The sequence below is a fragment of the Anas acuta genome, chromosome 1 (genome assembly GCF_963932015.1).
Source record: "Anas acuta chromosome 1, bAnaAcu1.1, whole genome shotgun sequence".
Classification (NCBI taxonomy): Eukaryota; Metazoa; Chordata; class Aves; order Anseriformes; family Anatidae; genus Anas; species Anas acuta.
This window is the reverse complement of record NC_088979.1, coordinates 27,301,870-27,319,108: the sequence shown is the minus strand read 5'-3', so window position 1 is coordinate 27,319,108 and position 17,239 is coordinate 27,301,870.

Sequence of the window (17,239 nt, the reverse complement as noted above, 5' to 3'; positions counted from 1 at the left end):
GAGCCCTAGGATCTTCTGCCCCAGCATATCCCATGCTTGCAGCAGGAGCTGTGGCAGGGCACAGGGACCACAAGCTCTTACCAGTCCCTACTGTCATGTGAAGAAGCATCAGCAGCAGGAGGAAGGCACTGCTATAATGCATCTACCTCCCTCAACTCCCTGGCAGTGGGAGAGGAGCCTGCTTCTGCTCTCTGCAGTCATCTTCAGCTCCATCTGTTTCCAAAAGCTGCAGGTGGGGATTGGGCATTCCCCCTCCCCACCCACTCCCCCATTTTCCTGGCCAATAATTTAACAATGGAGAAATGCAGTTCTGAGCTGACTCCGATATTCTGTAGATTTGAATCAAATTAGTGGAACAGATGTGACGGAAAAACCTTTCTTTGGGAGATACACAAAATAATGGGGGGACAATGTGCCACTCTTCATCTGCTAGCAGTGGTTATTTCTCCCTCTGCTTTCCTATGGGACTGGGGTGCTCCTCCTTCCAGTTGAGCCCTTTGGGAAGGGATTGGAATTGGAATAATGTTGTATTCTCCCTCTGACAAAGGAAATTTGAGGTGTGTCTGAGTGTTTTCATTGACAATCTGTCTGTCAGTATGAGTTCCCTCCTGCAGTCCCATTGCGCCACCCTCTACGGTGTCCTGGCAGCCCAGGTCACTCTTACGGGTACCCTCCCTGAACTGCCTGCACTGCTGCTTGGCACGTTTATCAATAAAATGACTTAAACCTCTTTCATTTGAATTTCATGGAGTAGATTGATGCTGCTGTTCCTAAAAGTAGATTTTCCTCAGATAAATTGTGGAAAATGATAGCAGCAAAATGTCAAATTTAGAAGAAAGTGGGTGGAAACCTGAATTTTGTCACTTCAGCTTACTGCTTCATCTAGCAATAAATTGGAGTTTTCAGCTCCCCGCTCCCTCCCTCACCTCCTTCACGGCAGGCGAGTGTGACTGTGCCTAAATTTGATGCTGCGAAAGGGTCACGGTGAACTCCTCTTCCCGCGCCCAGGTGGAACACGGCGTACGGAAGCGCTGTTGCACAAACATGAGCTCCTAACACTCGCAAATGTTACACCCAGCTACGGTTACAGGGGAAGGGTTTCCATGATGCATTCCTGGTCCTCTGACATAGTTGTGGTGATTTATATGCATGCTGGGGTGAGGCAGGGGAGTTTGGGTGAGCAGCAGGTGTTTTGGGGAAAGCCACTTCCACTGGCTCTGACCCTGTAGCCTCAGCCTGGCTCCTCCTTCCTTGGGAGCTTTTTTGCTCCAAGGCAAAGGTTTTTGTGTGAGGTTTGGAAAGAATACAAGAGGTGATTTGGGAATATTGTATAAGCAGAAGCGGAGATATGGCAGGCCTTGTGGTTTGAGAGGGTGATATGAAGAGAGGCTTGAAGCCCACTGAAAACTGGTAAATGTAGCCACACCAAGGGCATGAATGCCCAAACAGAACCACTCGGCACATTTCCCAGCTGTGGTTTATGGTCCAGGTATGGCAGCCTGACTGGTGCCATTGGGTGAGGATTGCCAGGTCCCAGGGGAGATCTGATGGGTATCCTCTGCGCAAGGCACTTGTTCTACGCACCATGAACCAAAATCCAAATGTCCTCCAAACATTTAATGACCAATCACACCATGAGGCCTGCCTCTCAGCCAGCAGAAGGTGGTCCAGAGTGCACTCTGCTGGCCCTCCTCATTCCCTCCTGAATGTCACATTTGTTTTTCTTGTCTGCAAGGAAGGCTAAGTGCCTCAGTTACAATACTTCTTTATGTCTGCCATATGACCATGACAGAGATCTAAGAGTCATTGAAACAACCTAGACTTCATGGCCAGGCATATGTGGTTATGAACTTGATATGGTGATGTGCTGTGACTGGCATGGATAAGTCTAGCCTGAGATGCTCCACCAGTCACCCACCCTGCCTAGAACTAGTGGATCCCCAGCTATGAGAAACATCCAGGTTTGGAAACTGGGCTTCATGACAGATGTACACCAGTCAGAGGGAATTCAGAATAGGGCCATGATAGTGGTCAGTGGTTTAGAAAACTGGGTTGTGGAGAAAGACTGAATGACTGGGGTGGTTTGATGAGAAGAAGAGTGCTGGGGAGCAGAGGGGATTGTAACAGCCTTTGGATATCTGTAAGACTGATGCATAACAGACAGAAGCAATCTGCTTTCCATGTCCACGGTGAGGAAGATCGGTTGGGTTTAAACAAGGGATGTTGAGGTTAGATCAACAGTGGGGATAGGAAAGTACTGGAGGGAGTTGGGTGGGGAAGATGTGGATCCCCATCTTTTGGTGCTCTGAGGTATAGGTTGGACAGATAGAGGTATACAGTTAGGAGCGATCTTGCCTTGGAAAAGCTTCATGACTGGCCCTATGACACTGTTGGAGTAAAATGACTAATGTGACACTGAGTGTAAGGTTTCATAGGTGTGGGAAGTGAACAGAAACTGAATCAGGATGCTGCACCAGAACACAGGGAGCAGCTTCACAGGCTCACAAGCCACAAATGATCCTTAAAAGTATACGATGATATCCCCCTAGCTTTTCCATAGCTTTCTTTCATGTCATCCTTACATTCTTTTAACAAATTTTTAGGACATTACTGCGACTTCTGTGAAAAAGGCATGTTGTGTGCCACTGTGTTCAGGTACTGATGCCATATAAAAAATATAGGCTGTGTGGGCTCAGCATTTCGGCTCACTAACATCTACTGAATCAGAGCCAGCAGTAAATCAGGTAAAGACCTGGTGTGGGCAGTTTTTTGACCTTGTTTATCTAAGGTTTGGTGTGGTTGGCTGTAAAGTCCACTTCCTTGTGAGAGCAGAATTTGTCTGTTTGAAAGCAGGGGTAGCAAGTCGTCATAATTTTGGAGCTAAATTAAATTTCTGGGTAAATGATATTATGCTGTATTTTATTAGCTGTGATTAGCAGTGTAAATAGCCCCACTATTACAGAATTTGATGGAGATAGTCCTGTTAACCACACCAGAATTTTCTCACCTGCCTCAAGTGTTTTACTTTGTCTTGGAGGGACGTGAAGAAGAAAAACAAGCAAACAAACAGACTCATCGATTTCCAAGAGGATCACAGGGAAAAGAAACAGTTTCATCCACATTAAAAAGCTATGGTGGCCTTTTCTCTGAGAACATTTACATCCCCTGTAATGGGACAAGGATTCAAAATTTGGCAGGATGGTGATGGTCTCACGCTAGGGAGGTACCTTTCTATCCGTGTGGAAATCTGCCTGTGACTGCAAAACTCTCATCCCTTTATAAATAGCCAGCTCAGTGAGGCTTTGTGACTTAAATCCATAAAGGCTTTGCTCCTATCCACATGGTTGTACTGAGGGGAGCAACTGAGTTAAGAGGGATTCCCCCACAGCCTGACATTCCTCCTCTGCCGTGTTCCTGTCCAAACAGACATGGGAAGTCACAATTGTATTTCTTATGTGCCCTCAGTGTTTTGCTAACAGGGCAGCAGAAGCAAGCTTTGGGAGAGCTGGGTGAGGAAATTTGGACTGTGTGGGTTAGCTAGCTAGTGGGAAGGGACTGAAGAGGAAAGGGGAAATCTAGGAGGCACTGCATGCCTGAGAGGATGGTGGGTTGCAGAGTGACTGAGGATGGAGGAAGAGTAGAGGCAAGAAGCATGGTAACTAGAAGGGAAGGCAAATATGAGCTGTGGGTCTCATCGCTTGAGAATTCTCTTTCTCTCTCCCTTCTTTTGATCCATTAAAAAAATAAATTATATATAAATAAATGTTTTCCCTGAATATGTGCACAGGAAATTAAGGAGCTAGAATCATTGTAGATAAAACAAAACAATGAACCGAACAACAACAAAGAAAGAAGTGGGAGAGACTTTTACTGTTTTCTTAAAAGACAATAATATTAATAATCAAAACTCAGGTTTTATATAGCATTGTACTTGAAGATGTATCAGAACAAGGCAGGTATCATTATCGCTGGCCTGTGGACGAAACTGAAATGAAGACTTGCCAAAGGTCAGCAGGGATGGAACTAATCTCGTATAACCATACATCTTCACCTGAACTAGACACCTACACTTTCTTAGTAGGCAATAGAGAACAATTGGTACTTCTTGAGCCTGACTCACTTGACCTATTTCAGACACCTACTTTAAGATGGGGTGAATCTCATCTTAGAGATGGTTGTTTCCCTGCAATGTGTACCAAGGGCAGCCCTTGGATGACCATGTCACCTGGAAATGTCTCTTCTGTAGAGGTTTACAGCTAGATGAAACAAACCCCATCCTGCAGTCAGGATCATTGCCAAAGCCATGGCAAAATGGTGCTGTAGGATTTTGGCATGTGACAACCACCTCTCAGTACAGAAAGCCTGTCAGGCTGGCTTGCTCTTTTCCAGCTCCTGGTTCTTATGGCTTGCACACTGATAATGTAGAAAACCCCTGGTGTTAGAAACACAAAATGGGATGTTTCCCTCAGCAGCACCTGGGTCTTTTGTTTTTCTCTAAGATCCCTTTCTCGTTGAGGAATCACCTCTGCTAAGGGATTGCCTACACTGCTAAATTCAATTCAATATAAACGTTCAGAACAGGGTTCAAATACAGTCATGTTGGCCTTCCACCCAATTCAGCAGAATGACTCAGAAGAGTAAAATCTAGCTATCTTGGTTCAAATGGCTTATAAGGAATTTTCCAATCCACCAGCTCCAGAAATACCATGATCTGGGAATGGTGCTTGCTTTCCCTTTCTTTCTTTGTATGCATAAGGGGGAAAAGGGAAGTGGAGACCTATGTGCAGTCTTGTACTCCTTGTTATTCTTGCATTTGTTTGATATTTTCCATTAATTCCTGTGTTTTGTGTTTCAGCGCCTTTGTTTTCCTTTCCTCTCTTTTGAGGAGGCTGATGGTGAGCACTATGTTATTATTAGGTTTGGCATTACTCGATTAATTTTTTTTCTTCTCTGCGTCTCTGTGATTGGGATTAAGTTTTTTCCTGCCTCTACATTGTAATGTTATATTTGTTTTTACAGTCAGCACCTTGCTGTGCAGTTGCTTGAAGGAGGAGGAGAGCAGGCACGTTCCTCGGCTCATGTTTTGCAAGACATTTTTAGTCCTCTTCCATGTGTTAGTAACCTGGCCTGCTCCTGCCTCCTGGCCTGTTCCCATTTTGACAGAAGTGAAAAAGCCTCCTCTCTGGGACCGTGTCACTGTTAGGGCTTTCAGGTTTGACGGGGCTGAGTCAAAGTAATGGTTGTTGAGAGACGTGTTCCTCTGAGAAATGCCACCACCAACACACCACAGCAGTTTGGGAAGCAAAAACCTGTGACATTTTGTCATTATTCACTCCAGTTGAGATGATTTATGAGCAATCAGACAGCTAGAAGCTGCATTTCAGGAGTTAAATGAATTTGCCCAGCTCCATTTCCCCACTTGCAGCTTTGGTCTCGCAGGGCTGGAAGGGAGCACCGCTGCCTGCATCTCCCACACGCCCCCAGAAGCACGACCACCCCAGCTCCTCCCCAAACCAACTTTTTTGGCTCCACGCTCATTTCACACTGCAGAACAACACGTTCCCTCTGCCAGCCCAGCCCTTGGGTCTTTGTACAGCCAGCCTTCCACTGACGGCGGTACCAGTCTCTTTGCATAGAGAGTGGGTGCGAGAGCCTCCCACTCCCAAACCTCTCTGTGGATGGGTGCCAGCCTCCTCCGTAAATCATGGCTCTTCTCATCCCCGCCCCTGGAAAAGCAGCCTCCCTTCAGACTGCCTGAGCGCTGCTGGGGGCTGAGCCTGCCCTCAGCATCCCAACAAGTCGCATCAGCACTGGTGCAGCCCCACTGGTTGCTAGCTGCAGAGAGGCTGCCAAGGTCGGCTACCCCTAGGCGCTCTGAGCTGTCTAGACCAACTCTGAACAGAGCCAGGACATTGCCACTGGAGCAAAACTTCCTGTATTTGCAAATCCATCTACCTACTCGGATGACCCTAATCACCATACATCTGTATAATTAAATCCTCTTTCTAACTTATCTTTTTTCTCAGCCCAGCTCAAGCTCCTTGCCCTGCTTGACTTCGCTTCTTTGCCTATCAGCTATCATTTGGCTGAATGAAGCACCTGGGAATTCAGTTTTTAGGAGGTGAAGTGTATATTGTCCCCCGAAGGGAGGGAGCTCGGGGAGGCAGGATGGCAGCCAGCTCTTTCCTGGCAGCGATGGGAATGCCGACGTGGAGCTGCCAGTCGGTGGGTGGGCGTAGCACAGCTGCCTCCTTCGGTTGGGTCCAACCCCTTTGCAAATGCGGGTGAGGGAAGGAGGCTCAGGGTGACCCGTTCCCCCTCCATGCCACGGCTGAGCCCCATTTCTCCCCCCAGCTCCTTTCTGGTGACAAGCTGGTGTCTGCGCTTTGGTGCTTCAGAGGCATGTAAAGTCAAAACAAAATAACGATTTTCAGCAAAAAAAGTTCTTTGCATGGCGAGCGTGAGTGGCACAGATTTCTCTCCCATTTGTCCCAAGCCGTACGTGTCAGATGTGGTTTCCATATGGCAGCTATATCTCTCAGTACACCCACACTGGATGTATGCATTGGTATACCAGTGGCTGTGCTGAGCCGCAGATAAATGTTTAGCATTCCTTAGTCAACTGGAAGCTCTGTGTGTATGTATAGGGTGTGCGTGGGGGTGAAGCCCAAGGAATATAAAAACAGGCATATGGCATTTTTTAACTCATCACACAGATAAAAAGGAGAAATAAATATAAGGCAACACACTAAAATAGCATCAACGTCTTTGAAGTAAACCCACTAGTAAGAGAAACCGAAGCGGAGGTTGCTGCATCAGCCCACAGCTCCAAGCCGAGCACCTTGTCCTTGCATTTTTTGGTGCCCCACATTTGATGGTATCTCAGGATGTGCTCCCTTGAATGGGGAACCTTGGACTCACAGCACTTTATGCCTCATTGGCACAACCATGGTTTGGACACACCAAAAGTGACTTTATCAATCTTCCAAAGCACGTGGACAGCTCTAGTTCGTTTTACTGAACTGAGGTTGTACTGAGTTAAGCACAAGACCATCACTCTGTGTCCTACCCTAGGCAAGATGCCTGCTGCATACATCCCATAGACCTGATGCAGTTGTTTAAGCCTAAGCAAGCAGTGTTGCCTGAGGCACCCTTGGGTTTTGGCATGTCCTTTGGCTGCCTTTCCAGTAGGGTATGACTGTCTCTGTGCTGATGCTTCAGACATTGTGGGGAGCTGGAAATAACACCACTCACCTGTGCTTAGCAAGTGAATCAAGCTCTCAGCCTTGACATAGTGGCTTGTGCTAATAGAGAGGCTGAAGTTCATCAGAAACTGAAGTTCATCAGAAAAAATACTCCAGTGAAATGATGGTGCATGAACAGTTTCACCAGAAGGCCTTTCTCCAAAAGGTCCAGAAGTGCAAACAAAAAGGCCACTGAAGAAGCAGGGTCAGCCCCTTCCCTGACAATTTGTTTAAGTGTGAATTTTTCTACACCACACATGAAATTCTGGATAGACGTGCTATCAGCATTCACAGTATTGCTATCTTGTCTGCCTGGAGATATCCCCCTTCTTCCTGCTTGGAAATACCTTCAGCACGTGTCCTTGTAAGATGGAAAAAATCGCCTCACGGTGTGGTCTTGGACTGAGTGGTTTGAAATGCAGGGAAATTCCTCCCACCTCTAGCATGGGAGGAACCAGGAGAGAGTGCTTATAGTTAGGAAGATGGAAGTATCCTGAGCAAGGGTGGGGAAATTCCAGGGCAAGAGCAACCCCAAAGGGTTCACGGGATTCTGGGTTTGCCATGGTGGTGGCTCTCTCTGAGGATGCCCTATGCCTATCTTCACCTGGCCACCCTTCTCCTCACAGACCCTGTACAAAACACATGGAGAAACCTGAAAATCAACTCTATATTTCAGGGGAGTGAACCTTGGACAGTGGGATACTCCTGAAGTTCTGGAAGGAGGACCTTCAGCCTGAGTCTTCCCCTTGAAGGGGCAAAGATGACCTTGCCTGGGCTCTTTCTGTTCCTGGTTGTGCAAAGACCTTTATCTTATGCTACTTTAGGCACTACTTGGGTCATTTTGGGTTTTACTGGCTCAGGGTTAGCAGGGGGAAGAACCCTTCAAACAAAGGCCTTTTATCTTAGGAAATACTCAATTCATTTTATTCCTTTGGGACAAGTGAAGCTGTTGGTGTCTGTTAGTGGATTTGACGTAGCAAAAGGATTTTTTTATTTTATTTTTTTTATTTTGCCCTGGAACTGTTTTTCTAGGCAGAGTTTGAGATTCAGATATGGGATGCCTGTGTGAGGAAATAGGCAATCTGTGTAATGAAGCACTGGCCTGTGTTATGATAAATGCAAAATGATTAAGAGGTGAGAGGAAATAGACTTGGGAGAAAAAAAATAAAGAAAATAAGGGACAAGTGTTTTGTCCATCTTGGGGGGCAATGGGTTTTATTACTTGCTGAGGGTCTGTTCCAGGGCAAGGTGCCAAAACCCAAATGATTTCCACCATCTGAGTAGGTTAGCAAGCTATCAGAATCTTGTTGCCCAGGGCACATTCATTCCTCACATGTGCTGGAAATTCATGTGGAGAAGAAAGAGTGTGAGAGAAGGATGTACCAGGAAGCTTAGATCTTGATGTCAGTGACACCCCCGGGGACAGGGCATGTTGTCCCTGGCTGGCCATGAGGGCCAGGGGCAGGCAGGACAAGCCACATGGGAGCTGATAACACTGTTGGTGTTCATGTTTCCCTCCTGACCTGATCCCTGTGCTGTTCGGACTGTCAGCATCCCTACTGGAGCTGGCCCCAAGCTGTGGCCTGTAAGGAGGAAACTTTCCAGTGGTGGTGTGGTCATGAAACCACAAGCAGATGAGTGTGTGTGGGTGTGATTACACAGCCCTGCACAAACAGACTGAAGATGGAAACGTGCCCTCCTCTCAATTCAGGGCTGCAGAGAGGTATTGGATTTGGGGCTCACAGCTGGGGGTAGTGTGGTGCACGAGTTTGGAGACCAGCCCTCCTGCAGCTTGGGTGACAGCATGACAGCATGTCACACAGGCATGTTCTGCTGGTGGTACAAGGTGCCACCCCTTGGGCAGGGATGGAGAAAGCCCCCAGTCAATGTGCGTCCAGAATATGCAATTATTAACCTGAACTGTCTTATTTGGTTAATGCAATCAGCAATAATGCATTACAACTTCAGATGCAAAGGACTGAAACCTTCAATAATTGTTGTTGCTCAGTAAAATAGTATGGCTCCAAGAGCATCAATGAATTAGTTGATGGGCCCATATGGAAATCTTTATTGGTGAAATGTATTTTTTTTCCCTCTTTTTGTGGTATGTGATTTGGTCCACTGCAAGCAGCTGAACGATTTGCAAAATCTCAAAGCAAACTCAGGGCTCAGATGTAATGTCACTGACCAGTGCCACAAAAAGTCATCAAAGGTAATTGTCCATGTGTGCACTTTCAGCCTTAGACAAATATAAGGTATTTTGATCAACAGACCACAGCTCACGAGGAATCAATCAGATGACTTTGTGTGTGCCACTGGCCAAAGATGCCAAGTTAACTGATTTCATGATAGTCATGGCTTGATCTTGGGCCTGAGCCCACAGATTTAATTCTCCAATTTTATGTGAAAAAGGAGGTGTTTCCTTAATTTGGGGCAAACCTTCCCACCAGCCAGATTCATTCAGTAAGTTTGAAACCATTGATGAACCCACGGGTAAACTTGCTTCTGAGTTTTGATTTAGCAAAGCCTAAGCTTTAACGTATCCTGAAATGATTTCTTGAAGGGTTTGATCTTTGCAAAAACACACTGATGGCAGTTTGGTATTGAGCTCACACGCAAAAAATCTAATAGACCAATACTTGATATAGTCATTTTTTTCCGAGCAGCGGTTTTCCTGTTTGGAAGAATTTTTCTCACACACTGGCAATTCTGTCTTTTGCTGGAGCAGCTCCAGGACAGACGAGTTAATGCCCTGTGTAGTTTGTTTTCATATTGAGCAAACCCTGCTGAGAAGCTGGAAAATAGCGATTTGAACTGATAAGCTTGCAAAAGACAGCTGACTCATCAAGTGCCACGAAACAAGGATTCCCACACTGTGATACACCTGGAAGTGTTGAACTTGTACAAGCCCAGTCCTCCACCCTTCTTCTGGAGGTGTTGGGGAATCACCAGATGCTTCTGCTTGGCCAGGGTAGAGCTGCTACCTCCCTATCACAAGTCCTTTCTTCTAGCAGTTGTCCCCAGACAAATGAAGGCGACCCAAACCACAGTGTTGGTGCTATGTTTGCAAATGCAGATGGGACTGGACAGTCCAGCAAGCTCCATACCTACTTTGGGTGAGAGCAGGGTTGTAGCAGGTGGCACCATTTGATCTTAGGTCTAATCAAAGTTTTGAGTGAGATTTTGGGTCTAAAACATATGAAATAACTTCATTCAGAATATATCCCCCGGGGGATACTGGGTTGCTGCTTTGTAGACAGACCCAGTAAATACTGCTCTCAATTTGCTGTGCACCGGAAGACCACTACTTGAAAAACAGTAGGTATGGATCTTGTATGAGGCATATTATGAATCTCAATGAGAGGGCATTCTCTCAACAGCCAAAATGTCCCTGCCTTTTTCTTGATCTCACTGGAGCAGACTCTCTACTCCCATGACAGAGGATAAATGGAGAATGTTTGGGGTCATAGTCAAGACTAGGCGTTGGTTCTTAAATGAGAAAAATGGTGGTATCTTGCTTCTGTATGTGGAGCTTGGTGGACATGACCAAGCCCAGCACCATTCACATTCCTGTGCTTGCAGTTCCTCCCCTGAAGGGGGTTGCACACCTTCCAGCAGGTGTGGTCAGCCTGTGGTCTTCTAGCCAGCACCTGGCTAGCTGTAACTTGGTCTTGCTCCTTTCTCTGGAAGTGGTGCTGTAGTGGAGAGCCAGGGAAGGCTCTTGGTCCTCTGGGAATGTGAAAACATCTTCACTTATGTGCTGACAGTTTATCTGGGTTGTTAGCACATGGAAAGGAGGAAAAGCAAGCCTATGCAATGGGGCATGACATACAGAGGCTTTCCAAAGAGGCCTACCTTTTTCCAGAAAATATGTTAAGATTTTGAATTATTATTATTATTATTTTTTTTAATGCCAAAGCACATCTTCTTCTGACATGCCCTTTGGAAGTTTTCCCTGTGACATTACGGGTACAGGTAAATCATGATTCTGGACAGAATATACCTCTTGGGAAAAAGCGGAGATTTTCTGCTAGATATGTTTCTGGCTCTTTTCCTGATCACATGCGCATTTAAGTGCCTTCACTTCACGGTATCATGATCCAGAGTGAAGCTATCAGCACTTAGTGCTGGAGGAGGCCGAAAGCCAAATGTCTGTGAGAGGAAAAGCTACAAAATTCGTAACAGAATGAAGTTTTACTTGGAAAATATTCTGTGATTGATTTATTTTTTTTTTCCCCACTGAATTTTGTAAAAAGATTGTACATCTTTATGCTTGAAAATAATTTTTCTCTGCTTGGCAAGAACAACAACTGCCTAACAAAGACATGATGGATGACTGCCAGACTCCTGCATCTTTCCTGACAGCACCTGGTTATGGCCATTTAGCTTCCATTGTGCATCTGCTGGGCAGCTGTCAGACTGTTGCAGAGCGACAGTTTCAGAGGAGGTTGCTCTGCCTACCCCATACCTCTCACCTGTAGATGAGATCAAAGAAAAGAGAAAAGGGGAAATTAACTCCAAAAAAGCAAAGCCTGAAATTGGACAAAGCTTACACAAGCCAAGTTGTTTAAAGATGTAATGAGAGTTTGTAAAGGAAATAAAGGCCAGGGACAAAACTATCAGTGGACACATGCACAGGGCAGCCCAGAGCAGAGGAAGCAGCTCTGATTTCAGACCTGTGCTGCTCCCACAAAGCACCACCAGCTTGACTAGTCCCCAGCCTGAGTAATACACCTGTGAAGAATCAAGAATTACCTATGCTGTCTGTCTCTACTGTCTGAAGTGTCTCTATATTGACGTGGTGAAAGAGAGAAAAAATGCTCTGTTTGGTAAGGGATATCTCTGAGTCATCTGCCACATCAAGGTGTGAGAAGATGCATGGTTTTTAAACTCAAATTCTCCTGTAAGATGCAAAGTGCTTTTCCTTTACTTTGTAGTATGCTCTTACCTCCAACAACACCTCAAAATTTACTGCACGAGGATAAGTTTTTTTTTTCTAATTACTTTGTTGGTAATGCAGGACACCCTGTCATGTTATCCTTGGGAAAACTCAAAATCGTATATTATTATTATTTTTTTATTCATTAAGTCCAAAGTGTAAGGTGCTCCCAGAATTCATACAGATGGCGGCAACTTCGGTCACCTTCTAAACTGGATTATGCTTGTGCAAGGAAGGAGAGTGATGATGCTGATGTCTGAGGGGCCTGTGAGATCCCTCATAGTGATCTGCTCTGTGGAGAACATGCAGTCACCAAACCCCTACCCAGTAAATGCACCTCCTAGATGACAGATGTTAATTAAAAGCCAAACCCAGTTTAAAGCCACTTGAGACAATGACTAAACTTGTGTAGAACAGCCTGTTGACACCTGAAAGTGGCTGAGCACAGCCAGCCACCCACATGCTGAGCTGTGATGCTGCCATGGCATGCCTGGCACACTGCTTGGTGTGGTGAGGTGAGGAGGACCCCTGGCAGCCCCCGCATTGGGCTGTGGCCCTCCAGTAAGGACGTTTTGGCTGCACACCCTGATGAGATGCATCCTTTGGCTGTGGCTATCTGGTAGAGGCTCAGCCATCTCAATCTGCCTGGTTTGGATGTTACAGAGTGGGACAGAGGCTCCAGCACTTTGCTACAAGTCGTAGAGCATATTCCTTGCCTCGGGGAACCTGGTGTTGGTGCAGTAAATGATGGTGGGTGCTGTACAAAGCATTTCGTGCTACGTCCCTGCTTCCACAACAAGCAGTAGCTGGTAGATGGAAAACATTTTGTTTCTGAGATGAAAGTAATCTGAGTTCTGAGTATATTACAATATCCATGCACTTGAGGTTTGCAATTCAGCCTTCATCAGGATATTGGAACATCTGTTTAAAAAATGCACGAGAAGAAGGGAATATCTGTTTCAACATTAGTACTGAACATTCTGGGAGTATATGTGCACAGAATTTAATTATCTAAAAGATGAGGACACAAGGGAGGTTCTGAGAGGTTTGGGAGGTTCTGGGAGGTTTAAATACCACTGCTTGGATTCGCTTGCTGATCTGTTACCAAATGCACTGATGAAAACTGGAATAAGATAAAATGTGAATGTGACCAATTACCTGTGCTTGTAGACAGAACCACACATCACTATGCTTCGAGACATAGTTGGCTGTCTTTGAGTGACTGCCCATTTCGAAAGAACACAATAAGGCATTATTGCACAGTGATGGGATGTAGAAGTGGGTGGAGATTATGGATAAGGAGGCCACATCAATAGACAGCCAGCTGATTGCATATTCCTTCTTTAATATCTTGTTTCTAAAACACCTCTGGCTTCTGACTGTGTTCACTAATCAACATAGTTTGAGCCACTGGCCTGCAGAAGCTCACAAGGTCACAATTGGAGGTATGTCCTCTCCCCAGATGGGTTTCCTTTTGTTATTGTGCTTCTGCATAGGGGGAACCCTCCCCCAGTTATCAATAGCTGATAGGTAAGCTGATTCTGAGATGTCCGTGGACATCCTTAACTGGTGTCCCTGGAGGGTTTGTTCGTGTTTTGTGTATCGCCAGTTCCTCCAGCAATGGCTAACCATGAATACCTCTTCCTTCATGCTCTCCACATTATGGCTTGTGTGTTCTAGTCCACTGTGGAGGCAGGGAAGGCAATGTTTTGGAAATGCAGGACAAAAGTGGAAACAGCTGATGATGACGGGATTCTGGAGTTGTTTTCTTAATTGCAATTAGGACTCTGATGCATTTGCTTGGAAGGTGGGTGTTTTTTGTGTCTGTTTCTGTCCTGAGTCACTTGTATGTCACAGCGATCTCTCTCCAGACAAATCAGTGACGGTACTGAAAATAGCACAGTGCTGTTCGTGATGAGGACAAGGAGTGGGCTTTCACAGGGAGGCTGCCCCTCATCTCTGCAGTTACCATGGATGAAGGACAACCCTGGCATCTGGAGTGTCAGAAGATAAATGATATAAATATGTATCTACTTGTTTCTTCTCTCTTCAATGACTGGTGAAGCCATGTAATGTTTTCTTCTTATAAAAACATACTAGGAGGTTACAGCATAGGCGGGAAGGGAAGACGAAACATTGGAACCCAAAATAATGGATTTTGGTGCTTCTGCTCAGGCAGTGTGAATCTGTCAGCTTGTGTTCAAAAAGCACGAGAGGTTTCCACACACAAAGGGCTGCCAGAGAAGAAGAGGGACAGTGACCAGTGGCAGGCTCTTGACTGTCCTGGAGCTGGTGGGTCATCTTCTCCCTGTCACCCTTCAGGAAAGGACACTGCTACAAGCTGAATAAGAACAGTGGAACTACCCAGCAGTACCTACCTTGTGTGTTAAGGCAGGTGAGGGCACAGTAAAAAGGTGGGTGTCCCAACCAGTGTAGCACTGGATATCTGACATCTGTAGTTTGTGCCATGCCTCCTTTCAACTTGGTGGATCTGAGCAGATTTGGTCCTGGAAGAGCAGGCAAGTCCCCATGCCAATATGTAAGGTGCAAGGCAGGCCTACAGCTTAAAACCAGAAAAGGTGCTAGCAACAGCTGGTGTGCTCCACTCAATTCCTGAATTGCATTTATGAAACCTCTTTCCGGATGCTCTGGGTTTTCTGCTAAATTAAACTCAATTGAATTGACCATCCACTATAATCACTTAAACTACAATTAACATTTACTCTAGAAATAAAGGAAAACTTAACAATGAACTCCTCCTTCCTCTCTCTTTTTTTTTTTTTTTTTTAACAGAGATAATTTGCTTTTCTGGGAAATCTCAGTGATCTGTATTGGAAAAAAACACAGAAGCAAATTGTGCAAGACATCCCAAAGGAACACCAGTCCAAGCTTCTGACACACCATGTGCTCAGCGGCTGCAACATATTTTACACAAAACCTATTAGAGAAATGCTCAGTCTTTTTAAAAATAGCATTTTCCCACTATTTTTTTTCATGTGTCTTACTTTCTGAAAGCCAACCCCACCTCCCACCCCCCAGCCAGCTATCTCAATCTGGCAGGGAATAATGGTTTATGGCCAGCAAAATGTTAGCTCCAAATATGTATCAAAACTTTATATGTATGTAATAATATTATGCTTTTAAGGTCTACTAGATTTGTCACCTGAAAAAGTGTCTTCCATTGTGAAAGGTGTTACTTGTTTGTGAGAGATTCCTTTCAATTAAAAGAGACTCGTAAACTCGTAAGTCATTTAAAGGCTTTTTTTTTTTTTTTTTTTTTTTTTAAGTCCTAGGCAGAAAAAGAGTTCTAAAGAAAAACATTTGCTTCTTTCATTCACTTCTGGTCTCATCTCTGATTAAGATCTCAGGACCCATCCCAATGCCGATTAGCAACTTGCACGTGGTGGTTTTCTGGACATGGAGTACTGCTTGACTTCTGTAACACTGCGAGGTACTGAAATAGAGCAAAGTAAATCTTGGCAGGTGGTTATTTTGCTTTATATGATTATTAAATATCAGTAATTTGAATCTGCCCAAATCAAATACTGTGTAAGTGGATTAGTGTACAAAGAACAGGTGAGGCAGTCAAAAATCAAGTGATTTGTTGCACTGCTATGCTCTGTATGCCTTTTGCCTCCATAACCACAAAGAGTATAGCAGGAAGTAATTTCATCTGCACAAATATTGATGCTGTTTTTATATAAATGCATATATAAGTATGTAAACACATTTATCTTTAGTTTTAAATGGATGTATATGTGTTTATCTGTAAATATAAGGCATATCTATAATATGGATTGAATGTAAGAAATATATAATCACCAATATACATGTATTTTTCTATGCCATCACTATTGCTTCAGCCTGGCATACTAGTTTTTTTACGAGGCAAAACATTCTTTTTAATAAACTTTACTTTACAATTTATACTTAACCCTCAAAAATATATTTGGGAAATTCTGTTGAAGCACAGCCCATTGCATAAGGGAAAAGCACAGCTCTTGTCTGAAACAAAGTTTTTGGTGCATTTTGTTGAACTGGGAATTGTATCCCAGTGAGTGGTGACCAAAACTTCACATTCCGGACATAGCAAACCTTCCCGTTTGTGGCAGAGGCAAGGAAAAAAACAAGAGGGAATCAGGGGAAATAGCTTCAAACTAGAACAAATTGCTGGATAACTCTGCTGTCAAAAGGTCACATTCTTTCCTTAGGCAAACCTGCACAACTTTGCTTAGGTCAGAAGAAGGAGTATGAGGAAGAGGAAAGCATACCAAGGAAATAATCCTTCCTGTATGACCTCTGGGTGCTGCTGCTTGACCTGAGTGCAGCACAGATGAAGAGAAGAACTGGAAGGAACACACACAGCTTGAAATTTATCAAAATGTTGATTGGAAAGGACCTCTCAAGCTCATCCAGTTCAGCTGCCTGCTTAAAGCAGGACTACCACTGGTATTAGGTTAGGTTGGCTTTCTCCAGCCAAGCCTTGAGGACTGCCTGAGATAGAGACATCAAACCCTGTCCTGTAGCATGTTCCAGTGCTACCTGACTTTCTCAGTTGAGAAAGCTTTCCTAATGTCCTACCTTGAACCTTCCAAGCTATGATTTTATTTTTATTTTTATTTTTTCTTTTTCTGTTGCCCATTGTTGTAGTGCCTGTCACTACTAAAAAGTTTGGCTCCATCATCTTGGTAGGTGTCCTTCAAGTAGGTTGCACTTTAGCCCTCTTCTGAAAATGACTGTTGAAGGTGACTGCAGAAAGCAGTCATGGGACTGCTCTGCCAGCCCTGGGAATGATCTTTCCTCCCAGCAGGCATTTGCTGCAGCTGAGCTTTTCTGAGGTGGTGCTCATAAGTCAAAGGTAAATGGCTGGGAGGTTACAAACATAGAGGAAAATCATAAAACGGAAAATGATAGAAAATGAATATGTTGTGTGAGTACAGAGAAGAGCATTGCTATTCTATATCAAAATACATGCTACAAGTATGGTAACATAGACTTCAGTGTGAAATATTATGTCTACTGTCTAACAATCCATATCTTGCTGGTACACTGCAGT